The sequence below is a fragment of the Marmota flaviventris genome, chromosome 4 (assembly GCF_047511675.1).
Source record: "Marmota flaviventris isolate mMarFla1 chromosome 4, mMarFla1.hap1, whole genome shotgun sequence".
NCBI classification, from domain to species: Eukaryota; Metazoa; Chordata; class Mammalia; order Rodentia; family Sciuridae; genus Marmota; species Marmota flaviventris.
The window spans coordinates 2,131,987-2,146,684 of record NC_092501.1 but is presented as its reverse complement, the minus strand read 5'-3'; positions in this window follow the sequence as shown (position 1 = coordinate 2,146,684).

The window sequence follows — 14,698 nt, the reverse complement described above, 5'->3', positions numbered from 1 at the left end:
TGAAAATTTGATATCAGTTTCCCTAGACTTAATTTACATGGAATAAATGGCACTTATTTAAAGTGTATAGTTCAAGTGTGCAACAATATTTTATTGAAGTGAGTATCCAAATATTCTGACCACCTTTTATCAGATTGTTTATGTTCTTATCAAGTTATAAGAGTTATTCATGGGTTGTGGATACAGATTCAAGAGTTAGCCATTTTACTTGAATAAAGGCTCCCGAGACACTTGCGGGCATATGTTCAATTTACAGAGTTCTGGGGAGGTCGGTGCTGACCCCTTTTCAGGGTGCTCACATGGAGTGGCTGATGTTGGGATCCCTGGCCAGTGGGGACCAGCTTCCCAGTGGCTCTCCACCCTCCACTGGGCTTTCCATACACTGTTTGGCGTCCCTGTCTATCTCTGTGCAAAGTGCACATTTCCTTGTTTAAGGTAGATTTATCTTAGGTTTTAAAATCAAACAGTACAGTCATCAAAAAGAAAAATTTCTAGAAAAGTCAAAACAATTAAAAAAAAACAACACTGGGGTAAGTACATCTAGTAACACCAGAGAACCCAGGGTCACAGCTCTGCCAGGATCCTTGTCATCGGGCCCCGGAGCCTGCCGTTTGCAGTGTGCTGACCACTTCATCTGAGATGGATGCTGGATTCTGTTCAATATAACCTTGACATAGATCGAGGATGATTTTTTCTTATTGTTTTAATGTAGTGAACTAAATTGATTGATGTTTAACGCCAGCCACTCTTGTATTCTGGAGGGGAAACACCACTTGAAAACAGTGTCTTATTCTTTACAGGAAACATGCATAATTAAAAGCCACAGGTGACCTTCAGCTCCTGCACAGCTGCTCTTTGGCATAAACACAGCACAGCAGCAACAGTGCTTGGACTTTGGCTCCCCACCTGGGTGTGGCTGCCTTGCTGTGACCTCACAGCCCGTGTCGTGAAAATGGTCTCATGCTACAAACTCCACAGCGTGTGTTTTGAATGGTATTTCCTGGGGTCTCTGGAGAATGCCCTGGTGTCCAGCGTGGCCACTCTCTCTGGTTAGCCTGGTGAGAACCTGACCTCTGGGGCTGAGGGCCACTCCAGCTGTGCTTTTGCCAGTTCCATCAAGTTCGATGTTATGCACCTTCCACTTAATGTCCAGGCCAATGCACAGTGGGGGGCCCATGACACTTTCTGGAGGTCTTTCTGGGTGGAGTTTCCTCCTATCTGCAAAGTCAGCTATGTAAAAAATAAAGTGGACTCAGCTCTGGTCGCACAATAGTGCAGAGATGACTGCTGGTAAAACCTGGAGTGTCCTCTCCACCCACCCTCCCTGTGCATCACGGAAGGCCCCTGGTTGTCTTCTCAGATGTCAGAACCCTCTGCTCAATTCTTTCTGGCAGAACCCTTGACCTCTGTAATGGCCTCTCTGTGTTCCCCCAAGTTTTATAAGCTGAAGCTGGAACCTGCCAAGAGGCCACACGTGGGGACCAGGTCTATGAAGAAGGAATTAAACTTGCATAAACTTGGGTCCCTAATCTGGTTTTCCTGGTGACCTTCTGAGAGGAGGTTAGGATGCAGCACGAAGGTGACCAACTGCAACCAAGAAGGGAGGAAGGCCTTTGGGGCAACTGAGCCTAACCACACCCTGAGTTTGAACTTGCAGCTTCTAGAATTTTGAGACAATAAATGTCTGTTGCTTAAACTGCCCAGCCAGTGGTATTTTGTTATGGCAGCCTGAGCAGATTCATAAGCCTGGGTGGGGTCTTTGGTGGTTGTGACTTTGTGGGACATGACATCTCAATCCATTTTGTGCTACTAAGAATACCCGGGGCCAAGTAATTTATCAAGAATGAATATTTATTTAACTCTTGGTCCTGGAGGCTTGGAAATCCAAAAGTATGGTGTCTGCATCTTCTCAGCATGGTGAGGGTCTCCTTCCTGCCCTCTAACATGGAGGAGGGCCGCGCAGAGTGAGACAGAGCAAGTGTGTCAGAAACGGCTGGACACTCCCTGCCCTGGACACCCCACTAGCCCACTCATCCGTGTGCCCACCAGCCCAGGCCCTTGTTCGCCACTCATGGTGGCTCCAGGTTCCATGCTGGGACCAAGTGTCCAGCCCGTGCAGTCTGAGGGCACCACAGCACCTCGCCTCCTGCCCTCTTCACAGGGTGGGCTCTGCTTCGCTGGTCCGCCTCACCCAGCACCTACACTAGCCACGGGTGCTGCATCATGGCCCAGGAGACCCGAGAGGCAGTGTTAAAAGAACACCGGGTTAAAAGAATCTCACACACCAAAAGGAGAGAGAGGAGGGCTGCTGCTTGTGGTTGACATCTTGATAGGGCTCTGCGAGTCCCGAATACTGAAGTCGCCCTGTGAGCAGGGGGGACCAGCCTGGGACACCCAGGACTGCAGGAGTGACCAAGAGGAAGCACAGCGTGTCCAGCCCTCAGAGCTAATTCAGGGCCCCAATTCAGGGCCCCTCTGCCCAGTGTCGTGCAGTGGATGACCCTGAGCTGCCGTCACGTGAGGCCATCTGGGTCACACCTGAAGGCAGCAGCACAGTGCAGGACCTTCATACGGCCAAGATGGCCTTGAGCGGGCACCTTGTGACGCCAGTGTGTGTACAGCACGATGGCTCCATGCTTGCCTTGTCCTTGTGAGTTCCCACAGCCACGTGTGACGCATGCATAGACTCTCCATCTTCCTGTCCTGAATAATCAGGGCTCCAGCTCCGCCCGGATGTGCCCCTGGGTGACAGTGTCCAAGTACAGAGCATGATCTTCAGATCACAGGGGCTACATGGTTCGCTGGCTCGATGTCCGAGCATGTGCCCGCTGCTGTGTGTCATGGGTGACGTCCTCGTCACACCCCTGGTGAGGGCCTCTCCCACCTGAGAGCTGGCTGCACCAGTTCCTTTCTTGCCTCCTCACACTAAGCCCTGCAGCGAGTATCTGCTCCTAGGAGAGGCCTTTCCCTACCTTGGAGGCACTTCGAGCCGCACACTGTGCTGGACTCCTGGGGTGATCCCGCCACGTCTGCCTCACTCCCCCTCCTTCAGCTCTGCCACGCAGCCTGCGCCAGGGCCTGCTGGGTGAACCTGCGAGAGCACGTGCCACCTTGGGGCTCTGTGACGGAGACACCGCTGCACTGCCACGGTCCCCAGCAGCATGCGAGCCCACAGGCAGAAACCTGCCCCTGGCAGCTCCAGTTCACAGAAGGGCCAGCCTGCTGGTCAGGGCTCCGCTGGCACTCACAGGCGTGGTCAAAGGACACACCTGAAGCATGAGTCCCCAGGCTGCCCCACAGGGGCCTGTGCACCCTGGGGCTTCTGGCCTGGCCCACCAGGCCTTCGAGGGGGGCAGTGCCTCCCAGGGTCACCCAACCCTCGTTCCCGGGGTGCTGAGAGCTGTTGACAAGAACGGGGTGCACACTGCCCAGGAGAATCCAGCCCCAACACGTCCCTGGGGGCCAGCAAGGCTCTGCCCACGCCTGTGGCTCTCAGGGAACTCGGGCTTCATGCCCCAAGCCACCGAGAAGGGTGTGTGGCTCCTTCTTTGCACTTCCTTGGGATTGTGGAAAAGTAAGATTAATGACATGTTCTTCATGAGTCTGATAAGTATTTTTAAACTTTTTTTTAAATGTCAACCGACTGTGCAAGAGGAGATGCATGTTGACGGACACAGCGCCCTCCCCAGAGGCAAGGTCTCTTCAAGGTCGGCAGCCTGGAGTCTGGCTTCTTCAGATGGAGTTATCTCCACGTTTCCCTTTGGCACTGAGGAGCTACGGGAAGCTCTTTTAAATTGCCAGTTGTCTCATTTCCAAGAGTAATCGAGATCCTGAAATAACTGGATGAAATCTGTTTAAAAAATGTTTATAGAAATGAATTTTTCTACAGCTCAAATAATGGGAAGTCAGTGTCTTGCTTCTATTTCAGATTTTTGTTTAATTTGACTCCACCAATCAGGTTCCTCCCTGGGTCATCGCTGTCCGATCGCCTCACTTTATCTCCGTCGTATTGATCATTACAGCGCCGTGCTGTAAGCCGCATCGAGTCACGCAGCTACAGTTATGGGGAGATGAGACAGTCCATTTCAGAAAGAAAAATGGCCCTCTGCCTCTCCTCCGCTCGGGACAGTGGGCCGAGCGCCCTGGCAGCACAGCTGTCCCGGGAAGCCTCGGGCTTTCTTCTTAGGAGGAAGCAGACCCAGCCCTTCTGCTGTTCTTTCTGGGCAGAATGCTTGTTGCTTTCTCGTTCAAGCCAGGGATGGGGCGGCCGCTCTTCCCTCCCAGATGAGAGGGTCTGGCAGGCGGCTCCCCCACCCCTTTTTTTAAGGGAGCACAGAGCACTCAGAGCCCTGGGTGAGGCAGGGTCTGCACCAGGGAGCGGCAGACCACTCCATGGGGACGGGGCAGCAGGTTTCTCCTCCCAGCCCTCCTGGCCTTGTCACCAGCCTGGCCCCAGAGGGAGCATGCGCTGGGCCTGTGGGCACAATCGTGAGCTCCAGTAGAGGAGGTGTGACCGTCATACGCAGCCATGGGACCCACAGAGTGTCGGGCAACGCCACCCCCGCGGCTTAACACAGCAGACACCGTTCAGCCCTGAGCCCTGGTGGGCTGGGCTGTGACAGACAGTAGAGTGGAGGTGGGAAGATGAAGACGTGACTTTGAAAGTCACGTGATGGGGAGCCAAGCCTGTGTGCCCCGTGGTGTGGCCTGCAGCTGACCTCTGCAGCTTGGAAAGGAGTTCCAGTGAGGGACCTCCTCAGCCCACTGACCCCTGGTTGCCCCTGGGATGGTCAGGGTGGAGCCTGGTGTGCCCAGGGCTCACGGCCCCGTTCTGACGGCAGCTCTCGGGGCAGGAGCTCCGCAGCAGGGACACCACCCTGGGGCTTCTTGTCTGTTTTCCCACCTGAGCCCACAGCCCCAAAGGCCTGCAGTTCTCCCAGGTGCCCCTGTCATCACGGGACAGCTTGAGCCAATCGTGTGGGACCAGGAGCCCTCTTCATCCTGCTTGTGAAGGAGAGTGGGAAGTGCGCTTTCCGGGCTCACTGTGAGGAGGAGACAGACATCGTGCACAGGGGAAGTTGCATGTGGAGCAGATGAGATATCAGCAACACGTTGCTTCAACTTTAGATCCAGTGTCCTCAAGGAGCTTGGGCTGTCTTCATGCTTCTGCCTTGTTATTCAACCACCGTGTTGGGTCCAGAGATGTCCCAGGACAACTGCTCAGAGTGTCAAGGTGCCCAGGTTGGCTGCATCCAGAACAGCCTCTCTTCTCCAGCTCAGCATGTTCCGGAGCCTCTGCAGGACATGGCAGGGCTCATGGCTCCACAGAAACGCCTCCCCAGAGCCCAGAGAGTCAGGTCAAGGCCACCTCCACGTGGACAGTGGACAGGGACACCACACCAGACTACCTGCGTCCAGCCATTGCAGTCTTGTTGCATCCCACGCAGGCACCTGGCACAAAGCAGAGAGGAGCTGAGCACCCACACCAGTGCACTGTGGGTGGCTCCCTGAATGTTCGCTGGTCCTCAGAGCCCAGCAGAAGGGAGAGCACCAGGCCGGCAAGAGGCTGGGAGGCCTCACAGGGACACCAAGCAGTGCCTGCACCCCACGTTGCACAGCCTGTGTTCTAAGGCCTGGGCCAGGTTCTGGGCTAGGCTGCAGGTAAGGAGCTGACCAAGACAGGAAGACAAGTAGAGCAGAGGCTGGGTGCAGCTGGAAAAAAAAAAAAAAGAAGAAGAACATCAACAACTTCAGCCAGGCGTGATGGTGCACACCTGTAATCCCAGCATCTGGGGAGGCTGAGGCAGGAGAATCGTGAGTTCAAAGCCCGCCTCAGCAAAAGCAAGGCACTAAGCAACTCAATGAGACCCTGTCTCTAAAAAACAAAATAGGATCTAGGATGGGGCTCAGTGTTCAAGTGCTCCTGAGTTCAATTCACGGAACCCTCCAAAAAAAATACCACCAACAACAACAACTTTTCTTTACCTAAGTGATTTTTTTGTGACTCTAAATGATTTTTTTTTTTGCAATTATGATTTATAAACGACAGAACACTTAGCGGCCAGGAGTCAGAAGACTTCGGAAACTCTCCATGGAGCTGGATTTCTCACCATTGCAGCCAGTTGAATGTATGTCTCCAGAATCCACCCTGCTTTGGTTAAGTGATCTGGGACGTGCAGGTGAGGTCCTAAAGGGTGACTTTGATGTGGAGATGCAAAGCCTGGCGCAGCTGGCCTTGTGTCATAATGGGATCAAGCTCTTCAAGTCAAGGTGGAAAAGTTCATTGCCACGCCCACCGTCCCCCCATTCTGACCCAGGACTTTCAGGGGAATTCCCCCAGGAGCTGGGCCCTGCTCTTCAGATGCGCTCCCCGGGGCCTGGCTGCAGCACTCATGGGGGCCCCGCCCACCACCCAGAGGCCCACAGAAGTCCAGGATGGTGGTTCCCAGAGTGGGCTCCAGGCTCCAGGCAGCCTGTTGGACATGCAGATCCCAGCCCTCCTGGGTGATCCCACGCTGCTCAGGTCTGAGCCCGCTGACCCACTGGCAGGTCTTCCCGAGGGACCCAGGCGTGAAGTGTGCCGCACGTCACTGCATTCAGGTCTGCTCCTCTTGAAGAGTAGGGCTCTGATTGCTTGGTGGTTTCCTGCAGGCTTGGGGCATCCCAGCAGAAATCCCTCCTCAGGGGACCCAGGACTTTCCATCTCATTATAGGAAGTGGCTCAGTTTGGCCCGCATCAGAAAGTGGTGAATTGGTAGATGCTGATCAAGAGCCTCACTCTCGAATCCCACAGCGAGGTCAAGAGTGGCACTTCTCTGAGCACAGTGCCACTGGGTCATACTCCCTGGGTCTAAATGAACCTGCGAGACAGCAAACAAGCCTGTTAGCACTACGCAGGTCGCGGAGGCCCTTCTCACGCAGGGTGTGAAGAGTGCACAGGAGCAAACCACTTTCCTGGTCCCACAGAGAGAAGAGCTCTCGCGGCTGCGCTCAGCCTCTGGTCTGGGGGTGGGCGCATGGAGATGGTCACACCAGCTCCCGGAGTCCTGCATGAGCCCAGCAGGCTTCACGCCCTTCAGTCTGTCATCCGGCCAGCCTCCAACAGGCTCAGGGACAGGGGCTGAGATGCTGCTTACTTTGCTGAGGATGAAATGCAAGCAAAGCCCCGAGAAGCCTGAGGCAGCTGGGTAAGCTCACGGGCGGCAGGATTCAGAAGGAGGAGCCATGATTTGGGGTCCATGCCTCTAAGCTGCCAGGGCCGAAGGGAGCAGCACTGTTGGTGCTGGAGGGAACTGCTCCTGTGAGCCCCTGGGCAGTGCCCACCTGCAGCTCCCCACCTGTTCTGGGAGGGGAGCAACTCAATCTGTGTGCCCAGGCCTGGTACTCTCCAATAGCCCCTCAATAGCACCAAGGCGGGGACACGGTGGTCAGGAGGGCACTGTGGCCCAGGCTGGCCACCTTGGCTGTCAGGGAGTCCTTACACTGGTGACTCTCACAGAGACCCACCAGGCCTTGGGAGAGCAATGCTCGGGTCACTCTCGTACACGTTGCAAGGTCCAAATGAACCCCAGGCAGCTCTCCCGGGATTCCAGCCTCTGTCTCCGCAGCTGGGAGCCTGAGTGTTGCCAAGAAAGCCAAGCAGCATGAGCAGGGCCCTGGGTGCTGTCCCTCACCCTCCTCTCCAGCAGGACCTCCACAGCCTGTCCTCTCCTCCCGCATCAGACTCACCCACTGGGCCTCACTGGACACATGGTACTAGGCCCAGCCAGGCTTTGAGGGGCAGACCTCTCCAGCAGATGCCACCTGTGTGACCACTTGTGCACTTACCTGTCACCACCCATGTGACATCAACTGCCCTCCCTAAGCTGTGGTTCTTTCTCCCAGAGTGAGGGAATCCTCTGGAAGGAGCCTGGAGGAGGAAGCCCAAGAGGTGCCCACTCGCTGTGGTCTGACCCCAACACTCTGAGCTGCTCTGGGGACCCTGGTTGGCCCCAGGTTCCTCCCCACCGAGAGCTGCAGCTGGTGCTTGGGGAAGCCCCAGACCCCTCCATGCCTGAGCAGCCTTCGCCCCTGGGGACTGTCACCAGCAACCCTTTACACTGCCTCACAGGTGGCCTTTGGGGCTGGGGAGGAGGCTCAAAGCTGTGCCTTCCTGCCCACCCCGTCCTCCAGGCCATGGCCAGCCCTCACCACCTTCATTCTGGCCATGTTGGCACAGAGCAATCAGGCCTTCTGGTCAACCCAGAGGGGTCGCCTTGGTCCAGTTCTGTCAGGTTGCAGCAGCCCCTTCGACCCTCCTGCTGCTTGGACCCCAGGTCCTTTGGCCTTGTCCTCTTGCTCGGAAGGATCATTTTGGACTTCTGGGAAGGACACTGAAGAGATCACCCCTCCACCTCAATCTCCTCTGTGGCAGTGTCCACCCTGGCCTGTCCACAGCCTCCTGCATCAAGTTCACCCACTGAGCCCTCGTGAGAAGGCAGGGACCCCTGCCTAGTGCCTTGAGGGGAACAGCCAGCACCTGAGTCCCCAGGATGTGTCACCGTCTGCACAGCCTGAGAGCAGGTGCTCTGAGCTCCGGTTCCCCACCCCTGGGGAGAGGTGGGGGCAGAGTGAGGGCTGCTGGTGTGGAGGAGCCATCTGGGGGACTTTGACATGCCTCATGCCCGCACCCCACTGTGTGGCCAGCACGAACAGCTAGAGCGGCCCTGAGCGGAGCCCCTGACCTGGGGTGGCCCTGCCAGGGGAAGCCAGGCTCCCGTCACTGCAGCTGCACGTCACCTTCAAGGGCAGCTTTGCTCCATCTGTGTTTCCCCTAGGCTCAGGGGCCCTAGGCCCTCGCTCCTGGATTGGCACGCGTCCACAGACTCCTGCCTCCTGCTCTGGCCAACTGGGTCCTCCCCAGTGTTCCCTGGCTGTCCTCTGGCTGGTGCACTGGCTGAACTAGGACTCATTTGCATTCCCCACCACAGATGGGAACCAGGCACCTGAGGATGGAGGTGGCATGGCAACAGGTGGCACTGGGGTCTCCTCCTGCTCTGCGACCTGCTGCCGGCACACCCAGGGGCCCTGTGAGCACTTCTTTATGTATGCGGATTTCTTCATGACTCGTAAATCTTGAAGAGCCACACTGCTGTTGTCCTTGCTAGAAGGAGATGGCCGCTTGGTGAAATCCCATGGTCTCTTATGGCATTGACCAGCCCAGATGCGAGGAGGACAGGTGTGGGCAGGTGGGAGTCTGGCTGCTTGGAGAGGAATCCTCTGCACTTCCCAGGGCAGGGGGTCTCCGAAGCTCCTGGCATCGCAGGGAGGCTGAGGAAGCATGCCCACTGATGCTCAGGGAGCCTGCGGGAGTCAGGACGGATGCTGGCATCCTGGCCCTGGGAGGCCCTTGTGCTACAACAGGCCCTGGTGAGGGGTGGGGGGTGCAGGTCAGCGGAAGCCCTGACAAGATGAGCCTTGCTTCTGCTCAGGTGGTGGCCCTCTAGCAAGGCCACTGCAGCCTGGACAGAGCCACTGACCTGCAAGAGGCCCACTGTCCCCTGGGATGTCACACAGATTCCTAACTTGGCCTGCCTTGGGCCCTTCCCCAGCCAAACTCTCCCTTCTCTCTCTCTACCTAATGAGAGCTGTTGAAAGCTAAAGCCCAGGGGAAAGTGAGTTCCCTGGGAAGACATTATGTGTCTATTAATTAATTATAATTATTTCATCATTATATTATGGTACAACTGTAATAACAGATGCTGTCCACGAGGAGCCAGTGCATGACTCACACGTCCCTGTCCCACACCCTCCTTTCCACTCTCCCCACCACCCCACCCTGGTCCCATTTTCCAAGGAGGCAGACCACTTCCTGCTAGGACCTCGGCCTACTCTGGGCCTGTGTCTCTGCTGGCTGCATTATTGAGCGGAGGTGCAGGGAGCCCTGCTGCTCTCCAGTTCTCCTGGGGTCGGGGTGGGGACTTACCTCAGGCCCAGGGCTGTGGCTCCCTGCTCTGCCTGGCGCTGAGCTGGTTTCCTCAGACCTAAACCATAGGAGCCACAATTTCCACATGTTCAGAAAAGTTCTCTGAGGAACACTGTGAATCAGCTGCTGAGTCACAGTGGGTCTTGGAACAAGGACACTGTTGTGCGGGAGGTCAGCTGTGCCTAGCGCTGTTCTGGCTTCTTTGCACCTAAGGGCAGGCGTGGGAGATAGGTGCTTCCAGCGTTATCCCCACTCACCATGGAGGATGCTGAGGCACAGACAGGTGAAGTCATTGGTGGAAGGCCCAGAGCTCCGCAGGGAGGGAGCCAGGGTTTAACCCCAGGCTCAGCCTCTGTGCTTTGCCACGTTCCACAGCTCCAGGCATGAGCACTGCACCGGGCAACGTGTCAGATTTGGCCACTCACCGCTCAGAACCTGCAAGCAGAGGGCAGTAAGCTCACCTGCCTCTGCGTTCACTCTGTCGAGGACTTGAGCCCTCCCAGCCCAGGAGCTGTGCACACAGTGTGGTCTAAGCCAGCCGCAGAGCTGCAATGGGGACCCACGGTCTAAGAAACAGTAACTGTGCTGAGAAGATGGGGTTCACCGCTCGGCCTGGCGGATCCAGCTCAGACCACTCCCTTCCCGTCAGGTGCCCCCACCCCTGGGGTTGGAGAGAGTTGCAATTTGGACCTTGGAGTCCAGCCAGCTCGGCACCCCATGGACCACTGGCCCATGGAGCTGGAGACCTCTGTGGAGCAGGGTGCAGGCTAAGGAGAGGCCTGGAGGAAGGTGCCCCAGAGTGGGAGAAGGTCCTGAGGATGCCAGCTCCAGGAGGGTAAGAAGGGTCCCACCTTGGGCACGTCAAAGCCTCAGGTACAGAATTCACTGGTGGATCTGGGAGTCCTGGGACCTGCTTCTCTGGCCCAGGAGAACAGGCAGGGTTGGTCCATGAGAGCGTTGTGTCTCTGAGTTCCCCGACCCTGTGTCTTTGACAGGCTAGCCCTGTCTTTGACTGTGAGGACCAGTAGGTGACACCATTACTGACCTCCACATGCAGGAGGGCAGCGTGGGCTGGTCTTCAGCTCTGGCCACTGCGACGGCAAAACTACCATCCACCCCATTAGCATTACCCACTCCTGAGTGTGAAGACGAAGAGCCTGGACAGCTATTGTAAGCATCATGCGGTCGGTGCTGCTGCTTCCTGCCTGGCTATTTTGTCAGAGCTGAGATGCACAGCGAGGGCTCATCCCAGGCTCAGCCCCTGGCTTCTGGCCTAATGAGCAATTCCTGTCCAGGGAGACCCCTGACCTTAGCATGGCCCAGCAGCTGGCCACAGGGGGAATGATTGTGTTTTGCTTTTAACCCTAAGTAGTGGAGAGAGCCATCCAATAGAAATCAAATAAATGAGCTAAATAAGTGTTTATTTATTGTAAAATTAGAATTTTCAATTGCAAAATAGCCTGGTGAAAAATTAAGTGGTTGACTCCCAGCTCGATAGAGTCCCCCAGAGGCGGCTTCTAGGGAGCAAATTAAGAGGCAAGTGGATGGGACTCAGCGCCACTCGAACAATGTGCTGATTTGTAACTTTGCTTTCAGAATCAATAACTTGACACAGGTTACCCCACAGGAGGAGTGGCTCAGAGCTGCAGATGACAGACCGCCTAGGTCCCAGCCCCTGATTAGGTCCTCCCCTGTCTGACATCTGAGCCGACGTTTGGGGAGAAACGATTGAGATTCCACTGGTATTTGCCAAGAGATAGGAGTAAAATGTCGTTTTAGTTGTATTTGTTGTTATGACTAATTGTATCAGTCAGGTTCTCTGGAGAGACACCACATGGGTGTGTGTGTGAGAGAGGGAGGGAGAGACTGACAGGCTGAGTTTAGTTTTTAAAAATTCAAGGATGGGGGCCTGGTAGTCGGAGGCCTGCTGGGCAGGTGGGGACTGAGGTGGCAGTGACTCCGCAGCCTCGAGGCAGAACCTCTCCTCTGGGAAACCCTGGTCTTTGCTCTCTAGGCTCCGGCCCCTGGTAGGAGGCCCACCTGCATGATTCAGCCCGGTGACTGTAGATGTTCACCCACCTGCAGAGCACCTGCCAGCACCCTGGGCAGGGCATGGCCTCCGCCCCAGGACTCCAGCCCAGCCGGTGGGCACACAGGACTGATCCCCACACTGACCAAGGTTCCAGGGCTCTGAGAACAGACGCGCCCTTGCCTTTGTGTCGTAGGTGAGAAGCATGAACATTCTCCCACCAGGGGTCAGCTCACCCTGGAGCCCCGCGGGGGCCTGGGAGGTGCAGCTCAGTCCTGTGCTCTCGGCCTTCCCCAGGATCGCGAGCCAGGGCCCAGGGGAGTGTGGCGGCCTCCTGGCCTCTCTTCCTTTAGTGTTCCGTCTTGTCGGCCTTCGAGACAGCCCAGAGACAAGAGAGGTACAGTCTGTAGAAGGGGAGCAGGTAGAAGCTGGCCCTTGGGACTCCGCAGGCAGGGTCCTCTCAGCTGGGCCCTGTGGGGCAGGGGAGTCCACGTCTCATGAATGACTCTGGGAGGGCTCTTGGCCTCCGACTTCCTGGAGGCCGCTGCCTTGCCCAGGCTGGCCAGGACCCCTCTGCACCAGGCAGCCCTTCCTGAGGGCCACTGCCTGGGTGGCTCTCTGCCAGCCCCACAGGAAGGACCAGTGGGAGTGGAGAAGCTCAAGTAGGGTTCCAGCTCCTCTGGGTGGAGCCGCGGGGGTCACCTAAGCCTCTGAGCTTCAGTCCCTTATTCAAAACACAGAATCAGGTAGACCCACCTGCCTAAGAGGTGAGGGCCGAGCGAGCGTGGTAGTGGCCGCAGGGCTTCTCTGGCCCGTGTGGGGTGAACCAAGGACCTGAATCTTCCTGTCCTTCCTCACCACGCTCTGCCCCACAGGCCCTGCCTCTGATGCCCAGGTCCACCTCTGCCAGGGTGTGCAGCAGGCCTGCGGGGGGTGGGAGGGCTGAACGTCAGGCTCTGGAGCTCAGCCACTGAGCGTCTGCCCGTCTCCAAGTCTGCAGGCTGAGCCAGGCCGCCGCAGGCTTGCCCCACCCTCGAAGGGGCGGGAGGGGAGCAGACACCTGGGTTCCCTGTCGGTTTCCACAGTTTGGACCACTCTGACCACCTCCCGCCCAGATCCAACACTCACTCCTCGGTGATTTCCACCGCAGACTCCCTCAGGCCCTGCCCAGCCCCAGCCTGTGGTGATTCCAGGCCCCTCCTGAGGGAGCCGCTGATGCAGGAGGGGTGGACGTCCTTCCTCCAGGACTTCCCTCATCCTGCCCGTCTGGCCTGCTCCCACGCAGTCCTCCTCAGGAGTGGCCTCTCACTTCCCATCAGGTCACGGTGCTCCCCCCCCCCCGCCCCATCTCTGCAGCTCATGTTCCGCCCAGCCCAGCCCGTGCGTCCCAGAGATCACCCCGCATCACTCCTCGGCCAGCGCCTTCCCTCCTCCATCCCTCTCTTTGGTAAAACCACAACCTGAGAAGCCCAGCTCTCCACCTGCCCAGCCTCTTAGCTGAGGGGGCAAGGCGAGGTGAGCTGTGGGGTCCTCACTTCAAACCCGGGGCCCACATGTGGGCTGCAGAGGCTCAGGAGCCTCTCTGCGTCTCCTCGGCACGCCTGCGCCTGCTCGGTTAGGAGCAGCCCTGTCTTCCAAGGCTCCTGCTCTCAGCAGCACATGCCGACGTGGCCTGAGCCCGAGGCCCCCAGAGGCCCCTGACCTCCTCCCCACAGCCCTTGCTCTCTCCTGCACTGCTGAGGCTTCGCTAATCCTGCGCCTTCCTTCCTTACGGTCCTTGAACTCGGTCCTTGCCCTGGGAGCCTGTCTGCTGGTCGGGGATCATCATGGCCCTGTTTGGGTCAGAGCCCTCCAGTGGTAACCACCTACCTCAGAATGGGAGGCAAGGCCTGCAGCCCCACGCCACGCTCACAGGAAGCTGCCAGGCTGTGCTCACCTGCCTGTGTCCCTCCACAGCCCAGCCACACTCCCTCCCCCCCGCTCAGTCCCCAAGCTCAGTCCCAGCCACTGAACCCCCGTGCTCTCCCTCCAAGTTAGCAGACAGGTGCTCAGCCTTCCCCCTGGCACTGACCACCTGATACACCGCAGATCTCACTGATTGCTGAGGATTGACGCTATCTGTGCACTGAAGGATGTAGGCTGTGCATTCTCTTAGCACAGAGATCTTTGCTGGGTTTTGTTTGTTTATTTTAATACACTCTGCACTTGCTGTTGTCCGTGAATCTGTATTTTAGCATGAATTCTGCAGCATGCAGTGCGTTGATCTGGGTTGGATGAGGTGTCTCCTCCTGGATGTATTATCAGCACCGCGGACAGCACCACACAGGCCCTGCTTGATCCAGGAACCTCTGCTAATGAAGGAGCCTTGGTTCAGATCCCTGACTGCAGGGTGAGCTTTCCTCTCACTGTAACCCAATTTTGTGGCATCCCTGAAATTGGGGCCAGTCCTTTCCATTTGCCATCTTACCATTAATGACACAGAAATCAAAGGCGCCTGCAAGACTTGAGACTCGCTTCTCCACTCTTCCCTCCTGCGCTTGGCGGAAAATAATGATCATGTTCACTATATCAATTTGGGGTTGAAGTCACAGGGTGACCCAAAGAGCACTTGTCTTATAATTTAGAATTCCTTCACCTAACATTTGGACTTATTTTTATGGCAGGGAATACCTGAAGAGATTTTTCATCTTCTGAGTTTGAAAAGA